This window comes from Petaurus breviceps, unplaced genomic scaffold, assembly GCF_028583685.1.
Source record: "Petaurus breviceps papuanus isolate PSGF00001 unplaced genomic scaffold, PetGlider_PUasm1.0 76, whole genome shotgun sequence".
Lineage (NCBI taxonomy): Eukaryota > Metazoa > Chordata > Mammalia > Diprotodontia > Petauridae > Petaurus > Petaurus breviceps.
In genome coordinates, this window is record NW_027186473.1 from 58982490 (window position 1) to 58996652 (window position 14163).

Sequence of the window (14163 nt, forward strand, 5' to 3'; positions counted from 1 at the left end):
TGCTTTTACATGTTTTCTTACCTGACCATAACAGCAACCCTGTGAGATAGCTACTGTTATGAATCCCCATTTTACAGATGAAGAAACAGGATGGCAGGTGAAGTGACTTACCCAGGGCCATACAGCCAGTAATTGGGACAGGATTCAAACTCAGGTCTTCCTGACTCCAAGTCTAGGTCTCTATCTGCTGTATCACCCGGCTGCCTCTAGCTGTCAGTGCAGTATTGGATTTGAGGTCAAGAGAATGTAGGTTCTCATCCTGGTTCTCTACTCTTTGTTGTGGATGTTATTCAGTCATTTCAGTCATGTTTTTGGGGCATTCTTGGCAAAGATACTGGAGTGGTTTGCCACTTTCTTCTTCAGCTCCTTTTGCAGATAAGGAAACAGGCAAATGGGATTAAGTGACTTTCCTAGGGTCACACAGCTAGTGAATGTCTGAGGCCTGATTTGAACTCATCCTCCTGACTCTAGGCCTGGCACTCTGTCCATCACACTACCTAGTCCCCGTCTCCACCTCCCAACTCCTTATTACCTGTTTGACTTTATCATTTAACTTCTTTAGGCCCCAGTTTTCAAATCTGTAAAATAAAAATATTGGACCAGGTGATTGCTAAAGGCCTTTCTGCCTCTAAATTCTATGTTTCTGTGAGAGTTTTGGGGGCCCATAACTTTTGTTTTTTTGCTTTCTTGATAACCCTTTGCTAATCTCCGCAGTCTGCTTAATTAATTGATTCATTTAAAACACATACACACACAGCATCTTATCATGAGCTGTTCTTTCTAGGTACTGTAAAAAAATATATATATTAAAATGTGCTTCTGCTGTTTGGATTCATGAATGTAGGTAAGTCTCCTGCCCCTAAACCTTAGGACTCCCCACCTCTTTTGTTTATATATATGTATATTATGATAAGTTGAGTGAATTGCTTGTGTTGTACTTTGTGGGGTCTAAGGTTGTAAATGTTTTGTTTTGTTTTGTTTTACCAAAAGACAGATTTGGTGGCAGGTGGAGGCCTTATCCAAAATAAGATTTTCACCATAAGCCTGAGAGTCAACAAATGACAACATCCTCAAAGTGTTGGAATGTTTATAAACCCAGTTCAACTTTTCCTGCTTCCTGCTTTAAGCAAATATATTTTTTAAAAGGACTGTTCTTTGTTTCATTGCTGGGCAACTTGCCTTCCTTCCAAGAGACTCACTTGGTGTTCTTGGAAAAGCTGCCCCATTGAGGATGGGAGGTGCTTGGGGCCGGAATTGGGTAGAAAATGGTAAAATCCAAATATCCAAACTTTTACCTATTCACAGAATATAGGATCACGGGTTCTTTTGGTCTTGAAAGTTAGGTCAAATGAAACTCATAATTAATTACATCCGTTTCACAATCCAGGTCAACAAGATTTGTGCCATGTGCTTCTCAGCCTGTAGTTGCCAGGACAATATGCCATTTGATAGAGAATAACTAAAACAGTGGTACTATAGAATTTAAGTTTCAAGCATTCATTCTTTTTTTTCCCCACATTAAGCTGTTTTTTTTTTTAATGTGCCATAATTATATAACATATTTTTGGTCAAATGTGTTTCCATTTAAAAATTACTGATTTTAAAAACAAATCCCACTAAAACTTCCTTGAAATGAATGGCCCACCAAAACAAAACAAAATAAAAATTCCTTTCCTCTGGAAGCTTTTACGATTCTTTGTAATAATTAACCAGTCTTTTACTATTAAATTTAAATAGCCAATTGAGACAAATAGGTCTGAGATCTTTCTTTTATCACTGATTAAGCCTGGAGTGACAGAATATTCTTTTAGCCTTCTGGGCAGACCTTTCCAACTCCAGCAGCCTTCTTGTCAACTGCCTTGATGACACCAACTGCAACAGTCTACCTCCCATCACAGCCCCACAAGACAAGGATTAGAGAAGCTCTCCACTCACATGGAAACATGTCCATAAGGGGAGCACCACCAAGTTTGGGGGAGTTAGGGCCATCTTCCAACTTCTTACCAGAATGATGATTAGTCTTCTTCTTTGGTTCAGCAAGCTTGAAAGCGTTGTCAGCAGTGGGTCAGTACAGAAGAGGTGGATAGCCAACTCTGATTTGGTTTGGATGATTCAGGATAATGACCTTTCTAATGAGGCCAGATGTTTCCATGGGTGGGTCATTCTTGCTATCACTAGCCACATTACCATGGCAGACATCTTTGACAGCCATGTTCTTGACATTGAAACCAACATTACAACATTGTCTCCAGGTAAAGCCTCACTCAAAGCTTCATTTGCCATTTCAAGTTGTAACATTGCGGCACAGGTGACCACTAATTAGAACAGTAATCTCCACATGGCCGGCAGTACTAGTACCATCAATCTTGTAGACATCTTGAAGGTATAGACACAAGAGCTTGTCAATTGGATGAGCTGGTAGCTGGATGTAATTAAAAGCTTCAAGCACTTGTAGTTCCATCCTTTGAACCAAGGCATACTATAGCTTAGGTCCGGCACATCACCATTTCAAGCTGAAATTTGCACAAAACTGCTGTTCCAATTTTCTTAATACCGGTACTGACTTCTTTTACAACTCACATTTCTTTTGGCTATAGGTTGGGGGTAGGCGGTGGGGTTGATGAAATCCATTTTGTTGACACCAACAGTGAGCTTGTTGACAATGTTGACAATCTCACATCTAGTGTATAGACCAAAAGGGTATGTTCATGGGTCTACCCATTCTTTGAGATTCCAGCTTCAAATTCACCAACACCAGCAGCAACAATCAGGACAGCACTGCCAACCTTAGAAGTCTCTGTAATCATAGTCCTAAAAATATCTGTGTCCTGGAGCATCAGTAATAGTTATGTATTATTTGTTGGTCTCAAATTATTTCTGCAAGGCAACATCAATAGTAACACCATGCTCATGTTCAGCCTCAGCCTATTCAAGACCTAGGCATATCTGAAGGAGTCCTTTCCCAGTCTCAGCAGCTTTCTTCTCAAACTTCTTGATAGCTCTTTTATCAATTCCACCACATATGTAGATGTAGTGGCCAGTTTGAGGTGAACTTGTTAGAGTTCATGTATCCAATGATGACAATACTAATGTGTCTTTTCCTTGCTAGTTTTTGTGGAGAGTTAGTGATGCCTTTCATAGCAATTGTGTTTTGACAGCAAACCCATTGCTAAAAAGTTTAGATATTCATTCATTTAAAATGATTTTGTGTTTTTTAAAAGCTTTTTATTGATGTTTTGTTTCTTCGTTTTTTGATATTTTGTTTCTTTGTCATATTTATCCTAAGTATCTTATCCATATCCCCATTCCAAAGAGTTATTCTGTATAACAACTAGTATTTTTTTAGAAAGGAAAAAATCACACCTTATTAATATCTTTAAAAAGTCCAAAAACAGACACAATGTATAACACATGTGGGCATCCTACCTCCACGAAGGAGTAGATTGGGGGTATCTTCTCATATCTTTTCATTCAAATTCTGCCAGAGTTTTATAATTTTGTTACATTTGCTTTTGATTTTTGGTGTGTAGTTCTTAGCATTTATACTATTGTAGTTACTATGTATATTGTTTTCTTGGCTCTGCTTACTTCACTATACATCAGTTCACAATAGATTCAATTATGAAGTATTCCTTAAAGAAATAGAGAACAGCTTAAATAGTGGGAAATATATTCAGTGCTCATGGCTAGACTGTGCCAATATGATAAAAATCATAATACTATGAAAATTAATTTATATTTTAATACTATACCAAATTACCAAGGGGACACTTTATAGGACTTGATAAAAATAAAATTCATATGGAAAACAAAAATCTAAAATATGAAGGGAAATGATGAAAAGAAGTAGGGATAAAGGGGGATTAGATCAGATTCTCTGTATTCATCACACATAATTTCTTATATTATGGCAATATTCCATTACAGTCATGGACCACAATTTGTTTGACCATTTCCTAATGAACATCTACTTTGTTTTCAATTCTTAGCTATCATGGAAAGTGCCGCTATAAATATTTTGGAGTATATGGATACTTTGTTCTTACACATGACTTTCTTAGGGTATGAGCCCAGTAATGGAGTGTGCAGTTCAAAGGATATGGACATTTTATTCACTTTATTTGCATACTTTGAAATTGTTTTCCAAAACAATTTTACTATTTCATGGCTTCATCAAAAATGTAAAAGTGTACCTAGTATTCCACAAAGATTTTTTTCCTGTTTTGCCATTTCCCTTCTTATCCTAGGTGCCTTAATTTTGTCTATACAGAAGCTTTTCAGTTTCAGGTATTCAAAGTTACCTGTTTTATCTTCTGTAATTACCTCTGTCTCTTGTTTGGTTAAGAATACTTCTCCCAGGGTGGCTAGGTGGTACAGTGAATAGAGCACAGGCCCTGGAGTCAGGAGGACCTGAGTTCAAATGCGGACTCAGACACTTAACCCTTACTCCTGGGTGACCTTGGGCAAGTCACTTAACCCCAATTGCCCTGCCTCCCCCCTCCAAAAAGCCAAAAAAAAAAAAAAAGAATACTTCTACCCATAACTGTGAAAGATATATGATGGGGGCAGCCAGGTGGTGCAGTGAGTAAGAGCGCTGGCCCAGGCATCAGGAGACCTGGGATTGGTTCCAGCCTCAGAGACTTGGCACCCACACAAAATAATTGGCTGTGTGTAACCTTGAGCAAGTTTCTTAACCCCGATTGCTTTAAAAAAAAAAAAGATATATGATCTGTCTCTTCTAATTTTTAATAGTATAATCTTTAATATTAAAGTCACATAACTACATAACCTTAAAATGTATTGTGGTATATGGGGTAAGATGTTGATCTAAGCCCTATTTTGCCACACTGCTCTAAATTTTCCTGCAGTTTCTATCAAATAAGAAGCTTTTCCTAGGTAACTTGTGTTTTCTACTTTATTAAACACTTGGTTGTTGATTTCTGTTCTTTCTTATTCCCCCTTGTCTTCTCTGTCCCATTAATCTATCTTTCTTTAACCATCACATTTTTTTTTATGATATGGTTGGAGGTCTAGAAGTACTATTTCCCCTTCATCCCTACTTCTTTTCATCATTTCCCTTCATATTTTAGGTTTTTGTTTTCCGTATGAATTTTATTTTTATCAAGTTCTATAAAGTGTCCCCTTGGTAACTTGGTGTAGTATTAAAACATAAAAGAAGAGAGGTTACTAAGTTATACTTTTTAGAACTTGATAAAAATAATAAAATTCATTCAGAAAACATATCTAGAATCTCAAAGGAAACATAGTAGAGGGACATGGCAAATAAAAGAATATTTTGATTCCCCCTTTAGGACCAAGTGAATGAAGAGATAGCAGGAATAATGCAGCCAGTTCTAGTGAGAGTGGTCAGAGTATCTGTGTCATGTGAGGGGAGCCAAATATCATTTGGAGCTAGAAGATAGATTGATGGGTGAAAAACATTAAGCACCCACCATGTGCCAAGTGCTGCTGTGTTGTGCTAGAGATATGAATAGAAAACTAAGACAGACCATACTCTCAAGGAAGTTACATTCAAATAGCGGAAACAGCATATAGGCCAGGGAAGGGAGCAGTGATCTGAGGTTCTCAGAAATGTCCTTTTCACAGATAGTGGTAGTGTTATTTTGATGACAATTCTCAAAGCAAGAGGTGGAAAGTGGGTAGTGAGGTGGGAGAAGGATGCCTCCAACTGTAGACCAGGAAATAACAGAGTGAACTAGAACCTTCATGGTCTCAGGCAGCGTTGAGAGCATCTTAGCTCTTCTAAGACAAGGTCTCTGAAAGTCCAGAACACGAGAGGAAAAGATCTAAACTAAAGAAATATTTGTTAATTAGTAAAATGGGAGTTCCAAGTCAACAAGGATTTATCAAGTTGTGGGAACAGTTTTAAAAGTTGGAGATGGAAATAGAAGCCAGGAGCCAACTCTACCCCTCCCCCCACCTTCCTTGCCTAAGCTGTTTACATTCTTATAGGGGTAGACAACCCAGTTGAGGTCCTTGAAAAGAGAGAGAATAGAATTGTTCAACCAGAGCCCAGAAAGGAATCGAGAGAAACTGAATGGCCTGGGGGTCCTTCTTTAAAATGGAAATCTCAGGAGGAAATGAACCATCAGAGAAAGGGGCCAGAAAGGCAGAGCAATCTTCCAGGTTGAGAAGTTGACTTGGACAAAGAAGTCCAGAGTCAGGAGTGGGGCTGGGAGGAATGAAGGAATGTACAGGAGTCCCAGAGGGCCCAGGAGAAGGGGGAGGCAGATTTATTGTGGGACACTGTGGATGTAGCTTGAATCAGTGGGGAATGAGCTCTCCTAGATACCACTATTTCCCTGGCCACTGTGTTCTCTGCTCATTGGGAAGAAAGGTGCTGTTCAGTATAGAAAAAGTACACAGGATGCTCTGTAATTAATTCTCTCTTGTTTTTTCTTTTGCTCTTTGTTACTGATCTCCAGATATTTCCTCTCTTTTGTCTTTGTAGACCTGTCCCTTTTGTGTGATATATTAAGCACTTTAATGTTTGGCAAAATGAAAGGATAAGTGTTGAATGACATGAAGTGGGATTTTACCTTGTCAAGAGCTTTGAAATTTGTTGTGAATTTCAGAAGCTGGCAAGACTCCTTTAGGGGACCTGCAAGTGACAGGGGTACAGGCTTTTACTTTTAAAGGGTAGGGCTGCCATTGTCAGGGCTGACTGGATGGAGGGAAGGGACCTCAGTGCATAGATAAAGGTTAGAGCTGACCGAGAGGAACTTTAGTGCATAGATAGTTTAGATGAGATTTGGGCTAGACCAGAGGAGACTAGAAGAGGAAGAACAAAAGTCACAAGTTGTTGCCTAGGCTGAGTGCAGATTGGGGGAAGGGGCAGAGTTTGAGGCTGGGAAAGGGATTTTACAGATTACAATTTTACAATACAAATTGCAGTTACAATTGTACAAACTGGTTTTACAAATTGATTTACACCCCAGGTACCCCATCACTACCTTGGCCCACTATATAACCAGGTTTCAGAGAGGGATAAATCCTGAGTCTCGCCAGTATTAACAACTAGTGATTTCATTATTTCATATCATTTCTCTCAGTACTACAGATGTTCACTGTGCAGCCACTAAGCACAGTGGGAGAAACTGCCAGAAGTTATACAGGGGACAGGGATGTTTAAAAAAAAAAAAAGTACTACACTTGGACTCAGGACAAGGGCCTCTGCTACTTACTGCCTGTATGAAGACATCACTTTATCTCTCTCTCTCTGACTTCTTGTCTTTCGAATTAGGGAGCTGGGTCATATCATCCTTTCCAGGCCCTTCTTGCTCTAGGTCTGTCTTATCTTTGAGCTCTAGGAGCATAGTGAATAATAAATATAGCAAGAACATAATAAGAGCTCACATCTATATAGTAGCTTGCATTTATTTATTTATTGCTTTTTGGAGGGTAATTGGGATTAAGTGACTTGCCTAAGGTCACATAGCTAGTTTTTATGTTGTGTCTGAGGCTGGATTTGAACTCAGGTTCTCCTGACTCCAGGGCTGGTGCTGTATTCACTGTGCCACCTAGCTGCCCCTATAGCTTGCATTTATATAATGCTTTGGGGGTGGATGAGAGGATTAGCATCTCTGCTGTGGGGGCTTGCCAAGCTCTTTTCAGTGGTGCTCATCCACCTGACACCCAAGTCTCACTTGTGGCTTCAAAATACTGTAGCATGCCCATTGATCATACCCAGGTAAAATCATCTTGGGCTAAACCTGGTAGAGAGAGTAACCAACAGGCCTCAGACCCATCAGAGAGTTAGGGGGTGTCTGCCCCAAGCATGTGAAGACTTGCCCTGTGGATTGGGTGGATGAGAACAATTTGTTCCAACAGACATAAATGAAAGCGGCTGAAGCAGGTGCTAGGGAACACTTAGAGCTTGGTCAGACATTGAAAATGCCAAAGTCATCCACTGCAGGGCACATAAGCCTTCTGAAAGCACAAGAAACACTAGAAGAAGCGAGAATAGAGCTGGCCTTTGCTTCTACTTCTGTTACTTCTTATACATTCCCCTCACTTAAAAATTTGCATTCCCTGAAAAATGACACCAGAATCCAGGAATAGTTTGTATGTTTATATCGAAAATATCCTTTATTTCACATATATTAACATTAAATGCATAATGTACCAGTTATATGGGCCACTGCAGGTATGTGGTACTTAATACACAAATTACAATTGCCTAGAGTGTAACAGGTTTAATACACAAAAGCATGATTCTTCATAGCTATTATATATAACATTATGTGGCCAAGTTACATGCAGGAAACCAAATACAGAAATCACATGCAATCTATATGGGAGTTCTATACAAAATACACAGTAAGGACATCTAATACAGGAACCATCTGGTGATGAGATGGGGAACATCACTCATTACCCTGGGGGCATCAGAAGTCATCCTGGTCTTTGACCACATTGTCCTGGCATTCCTGAGGGTAGGACCCACTTTCTGTTTGGCTTCTGCTGTATTTCCAGACCCACATAAAAAGTTCAGGTTGAATGTCAAGCTCTACAACCCCTGAAGAGTTAGACTGTGTAGGTGGTTTCCACCTTCCTTGGGTTCAACAGAAGTAGTGGTTGGTTTTTTGTTTGTTTATTTTTTGTCTGCACCCATAGGTCCCTTTGACTAGGGAACACAAGGTTAAGAAAACTCCCTCTACTAATGCAAGTCAGTACCTGTTCTGCAGTTTATGGAGTTAGAGAGAGAATTTATGACCTGTTAGCTGATCTTCTTGTTTGCCTTTTTGATTATAATTTCATTGATTTGATTTCTAAATTGCTACTTCAACAGTCTTCAGCAGAACTGAGGGAATATGACTGTACAAGAAACTATGAACTTCTTCCACTTGGAGGTTTTTATTTGTTTGTTTTACTTGGTTTTGTTTTGGTTTGAGAGAAATAAGAATGTCTGGCTGGGTTTTGGTACAATCTCTTATTTGTACTGTCTTGGAGCCATGAGGAAATGAAATGTGGCTGTGGCGATCACCTTAATTCTCTAAAGAAGTTTGCATCACTGGGGGTTTTAATACTTAGCCTTGCATACTTGTAAGACTCTTCTGTAATCTGTGTGATTAGATACATCACTTTTGCAAGATTGATTGGAATTGAAGCCTATTTTGCAGCTGACCTCTACCAACTCGCCTGCTTTATAGATAAGGAAATTAAGTTTCCAGAGGGTAGGTCAGAGAGCACATCAGGAGCTCACTGTCTCTGATAAGATTCTGTCAGCTGTATGTGTTCACTTATTGTCTTAGCACTTTTCCCACAGTGCCAAGCTATGTCTCCTACTCATGTTAGAAAATAGGAACAGCAGGGATGCAGTGGATAAGCCTGGTGTAAAGACCAACGAAAGCAGAAACAAGCCAGCTTACCATTCAGCTATATCTGGGGTGGGACCTGTGGTCTCAAGGCCATATATCTTTGGCCCTCTAGATCCTTGGGTGCAGCCTTTTGACGCAGTTCAAGTTGTGCAGAAAAAAAAAATCCTTTTATTATTAGCTACTATACCATAATCTACCTGGAAAGAAAGAGAATATAGGTGAGGAGGTTTTCTTTTTTTAATTTGAAATATTTTTATATTTTATTTTTTTCAATTCAATGTAAAAATAATTTTTAACATGTGTTTTTAGAATTTTGAGTTCCAAATTCTCTTCCTCCCTTCTCTCACCTCTCCTTGAGAAAGCAAGCAATTAGATTATACGTGTGGAGTTATGCAAAACACATTTCCATATTAATCATGTTGCAAAAGAAAGCACACACCAAAACCAAAAGAAAACAAAAACAATAAAATTAGAGTTTAGGAATATCACAACCCTTGCCCAAAGGACTGGCACATGGCAATTCTGGAGGCCTTCCCTTTTCCAGATATCTGCTATAACTCTCCACTCAAAATAGAGCAGCCAATAATTCCTTTAATTGCCTTAAATGAAATTGATCATTTCATCCTTCTGAAGGTGGAAGAACCAACAAAAAGGAGTTGCTGACTCACCACAAGGAATAACTTGCTGCTTGAGTAGAAATGACAGGAACATTGGCAAGAATTGTCCGATCAGTTATAGAACGTGTGATGTGGAAGGACAGGAAAGCTAGCGTGATATAGTGTATACCCTAGATTTTCTGAAAGCATGTTTCAGAGGATTCAGGGAACCTAAATCTAAACTGTCCCATAGACTAAAGAAACAAAAGCTTGAGAGGAATGAGAAATTTTTAAGGATGAAATTGCAAAGATGCAGAGAAACAATCCCAATGAGAGAGAAAATGAGGAATTATCTAAAAGAGATCAGTGTGGATACAAAGAAAACCAGCTTAGATTTTCAAAAGCCATTGAGATGATGAAAGCAAGAGGGCTTATCAGAAAGTATGAAAGTGAATGGTCCAGTGAAAATTGGAACAGGAACATCGCAGCTCAGGAGGGACTGTCAAAGGAATGTATAGACAGCAAAAAAGGAGTTTATTATTTTTAGCTCTTTGGGGGAAAAGAGGAGGATCAGAGAAAGGATAGAATGCCACTTCAGAAATTGGATTCGATGATGATGAAGAAAAGACAGAGCTACTCAGTTACTGTTTTTCTTTTTCTGTCAAGAAGAATGATCTCTGAACTGAGGACAGAACAAAATGGGGAGTTATTACAGGATGCACAGATACATATATAGTTTAGCTTTGTAAAGTGTGTATATTGCCCATGTAGGCAAATGGTCAGGGATATCAATGAGTTTTTGAAAATGATTTCTTTTAGGAAAATGGAAATTAGCTGACAGTTTAGGGGATGAACCCTCTTCTCCTTCCTTCCCTTGACTCTCCTCCTACCCCCTGCACTGGCAGTGATGGCAGTGCTAGAGTGGAAGCATTTGGGAAATTGACAATGAGATGGAACAGGTGGGATTGAAGAACCATTCTCCTGGCACTTGGCACAGGGCCTTATATGTGTCTGCATTCAATGTTTGTTGAGGGACTGTGGTGTGGGGGAGAGAGACCTGGGCACAATCTGGGAAAAGGGACGGAACATTAGTTTTGGAGTCAGAAGAGTTAGGTTGGTCTCTGACTTCTGTGTAGCTTTGGGTAAGCCACTCCCCTTCTAGGCTTCAGTTTCCTTATCTGAGAAATGAAAGTTGGACTAGATGGTTCTCCCCAGTTCACAATATATGAGCCTGTGAACTTGTTGTGGGAACCTGGGTATGACACTTATTCTCTCTAGGTCTCAGTTTCCTCATCTGTAACATGGGAATAATAACAATGCCTGGATTCCCCACCTCGAAGGCTTGCTGTTAAGGATCAAATGAGAGTATGTGTGTTAGGGCATTTCCCAAACACCTTAAATTTTAAAGCCAAACCTTCAATCTCTTCATGAAAGCCAGCTCCTTGTTGACTACTCTTGCCTCCTGAGTAGATTTCCTCACCACTTCTGGCTACTACTTCCTGAACTCTCAAAAAAATGTGAACTTTTTCATTACCTTGCATCAGTGATTCTGTTCAAATGGTCTTAGGCAAGAGTGGGGTTTCATGGAAGTCACATGAAGACCAGACAGTATCCATTGTTTAACTTCCTCTCTCAGCTGCCACTGGCAAAAAAAAAAAAAAAAAGCCTGGGATTTTCTCATATGCTGTTGTCCCTTTGAAGCAGAGGTGTCTATTGTCTCTGTTAAGCCAGCTTTGGTCTTCCCTCCTGCGTTGAAGACAGGAATAATTGTTTGTAGACTTAGAGCCAGAAACAACTCTAGAAGCCATTGAGTCTAACCATTCATTTTAGAGATGAGGAAAACTGAGGTTCAGAGAGGTTTATTATTTTGCCCAAAGCCGCACAGGAAGTAATCATCAAAGCTGGCATTCAAACATAGGTTCTCTGACTCCAGAACCTTTTCTTTTTTCCTGGTCCCATGACTGTTCTAGGATTTTTTTTCTCTGTTACCAGTGGAATTCCCTCAGAAAAGGTATGGAGCCATTTGTTGAAAATTCTAAGCAAGTCTGTGTTTTCCTGTACTTCTGGGTGTGACTCTGCAACTTCAAAAGGATGTGTCCAGACAGTCTGGGAAAGATTGTCTCTCAAATTCCAGGTTGTGTACACGGTCCTGTTCTAAAGTGTTTGACCTTATTGCTTTGAAACTACAGGAGCAAAAGAGAAGAAGAATCAGTGTCCTGGGTCTCCTCCATCTCCCTGTCTGTGATTTTATTTTTAGAGTAGTGATAGCAGTAGCTGGATCAGGAGCCAGAGCAATGAGGAGAGATGGACAGAACAATACTCTTCTGTGATCTAGCAGCTCCCACACAGTGACAGATGCTTGCAAAATGTAAGGAAATTCAAAGCAAGATGGGATATTATTTCACCTCTAATATTTGTTTTGTGAGGGTGGGCAAAGTAATAGGGACTGGGATTCCTTGACTTGGTAGAGATTTCTCATCCTTGAGGGCATTTTTAGTCATTTTAAGGATCTTTTTTTTTCTTTTTAAATCAAGACCTTTGATTTTTCCAATGAAGGGGATCCCCTGTGTGGAAACCCTTTCTTTGCATGCGGATTGACATCTCATTAACAACTTATAAAGAATTACCTGGGCCTCTGAGAGGCTAAGTGATTTGTCCTTGATCACATAGATAGCATATGTTAGAGGCAGGACCTGGACCCAAGTCATCTCGACTCCAAAGTAGGTCCTCTAATTATTATGTCACAATGCCCTTCATAGGATCATATGCAGATCTGAGGCTGACAGATTTAGGGCTGGAATGGACCTTAGAGGTTACCAAGTCCAACCCCTACATTTTACATATAGTGCTCTATTCATTCTATCTGCCCTTCTCTGGCCCTGGGGAGTGGTGGGGATGTGGCTGATTTGTGGTTACTGGAAGGAACAGAAGCCACAGCTGTAAGGGCAGAAATGCTTATGCTCAGTGTTAGATACCTGGGTGCTTGTCTGTCAGCTTCTCCTTACCAGAGCCAGCCTTTGGGTCTGTCCATACTCTATGAATGATGAGCTAGTTGCAATCAGGGCAGTCCCAAATTAAGAAAAGCTCATGCTTGCTTCTGAGTCCCTGTACCCTCATCCCATCAGTCCAAGATGGAGAATCCTGCCAGGATTTTTACCTTGTCATCTGATGGCCAATCTGGATGGATACATGAGTACAATGTTGAATTTTAAAAACTTTAATATTTTCCCCCAACTACATGTAAAGCAGTGCTTTTTTAAAAATTTTGAGTTCTAAATTGTTCTAAATTCTCTCTCTCCCTCACTTACTTCTCTCTCCCCCCCCCCCCACATACACATTGAAAAGGCAAGCAATTTGACATAGGTTATACATGGTACAACACTGAATTTTAAACTGTGTTGTGTTTCCTCTCCCTTGATCATTCAAAGAAGGATTGCATCAGGAATTTCTTAGAATGCCTGAATTTGAGGTAGATACTATGTCTGGATCTCCCAGGGCTTATTTTTGTTCACAGAATATCTTGTGATTACAAGTTATTTTCTTATTAATTTGTGCTGCTTATTCCCATATAGAGCTTATGCCAAGAGTAAAAGCACTGCATATAATATCCAAAAAATAATTGTCCTCAGTAATCTCTGCCTATGTGACTAGACTTTCACTGAAATTATAGCAAGTCAGGAAGGAGATACAGTTTGGCCAGTGGAGAGAGGCTCTTTGGTAATTTCTTTTGGTAATTTTAATCCCAGCTCCTTTGACCTCCAGAATATCATATTACAAGCCCTTCATTCCCTCAGTGTAGAAGCTGCCAGATCCTGTGTTATCCTGATTGTGTTTCCACAATATCCAAATTTTTCTTCCTGGCTGCTTGTAATATTTTCTCCTTGATCTAGGAATTCCGGAACCTGACTATAATATTCCTACAGATTTTCTTTTTGGGATCTTTTTCAGGTAATTTCTGAAATAGTCAAAGTTGCTCTTTTACAGAGTGAGGGATAAGTCATTGACTATGAGAACTAGAGAGAACTTGAGATTTAATTCAGCATCTCTTTCCAGCAGGGGCTGTAGTGCAAATCACCAGGATAAGCACAGGACTCTCCAGGACCCAGATGCCTCAAAAGTGAGCAGGAGTCACTGTCACCAATGGCAAAATATAGTTGAAGGAATTGAAGCCCAGGGAGGTGAAGTGACTTATTTGGAGAGGCAGAATCAAGGCTAGAAAAATGATT

General features: G+C 39.6%; 1 protein-coding gene and 1 long non-coding RNA gene across 8 annotated transcripts in view; one reads left to right on the forward strand and one right to left on the reverse strand.

The window, feature by feature from the left end:
* Nucleotides 1–14163, reverse strand: part of LOC138175170 (uncharacterized) — a 102021-nt gene that overhangs the window by 60659 nt on the left and 27199 nt on the right. The window contains exons 2-4 of one of the 7 annotated variants that reach the window (XR_011171907.1): nucleotides 11472–11579; nucleotides 9393–9538; nucleotides 112–366 (exon numbers count right to left, since the gene is read on the reverse strand). The exons of 3 other annotated variants lie outside the window; for them this stretch is intronic. This is a non-coding gene — a long non-coding RNA (uncharacterized lncRNA). The remainder of the gene's footprint in view (nucleotides 1–111; nucleotides 367–9392; nucleotides 9539–11471; nucleotides 11580–14163) is intronic. 3 more of the 7 variants (XR_011171908.1, XR_011171909.1, XR_011171912.1) reach the window with 3 other exon arrangements.
* TLR2 (toll like receptor 2) overlaps nucleotides 11646–14163 on the forward strand; it is a 33497-nt gene continuing 30979 nt past the window's right edge. The window contains exon 1 of the mRNA XM_069105584.1: nucleotides 11646–11948. The gene's annotated coding sequence lies outside the window, so the exon portion shown is untranslated. The remainder of the gene's footprint in view (nucleotides 11949–14163) is intronic.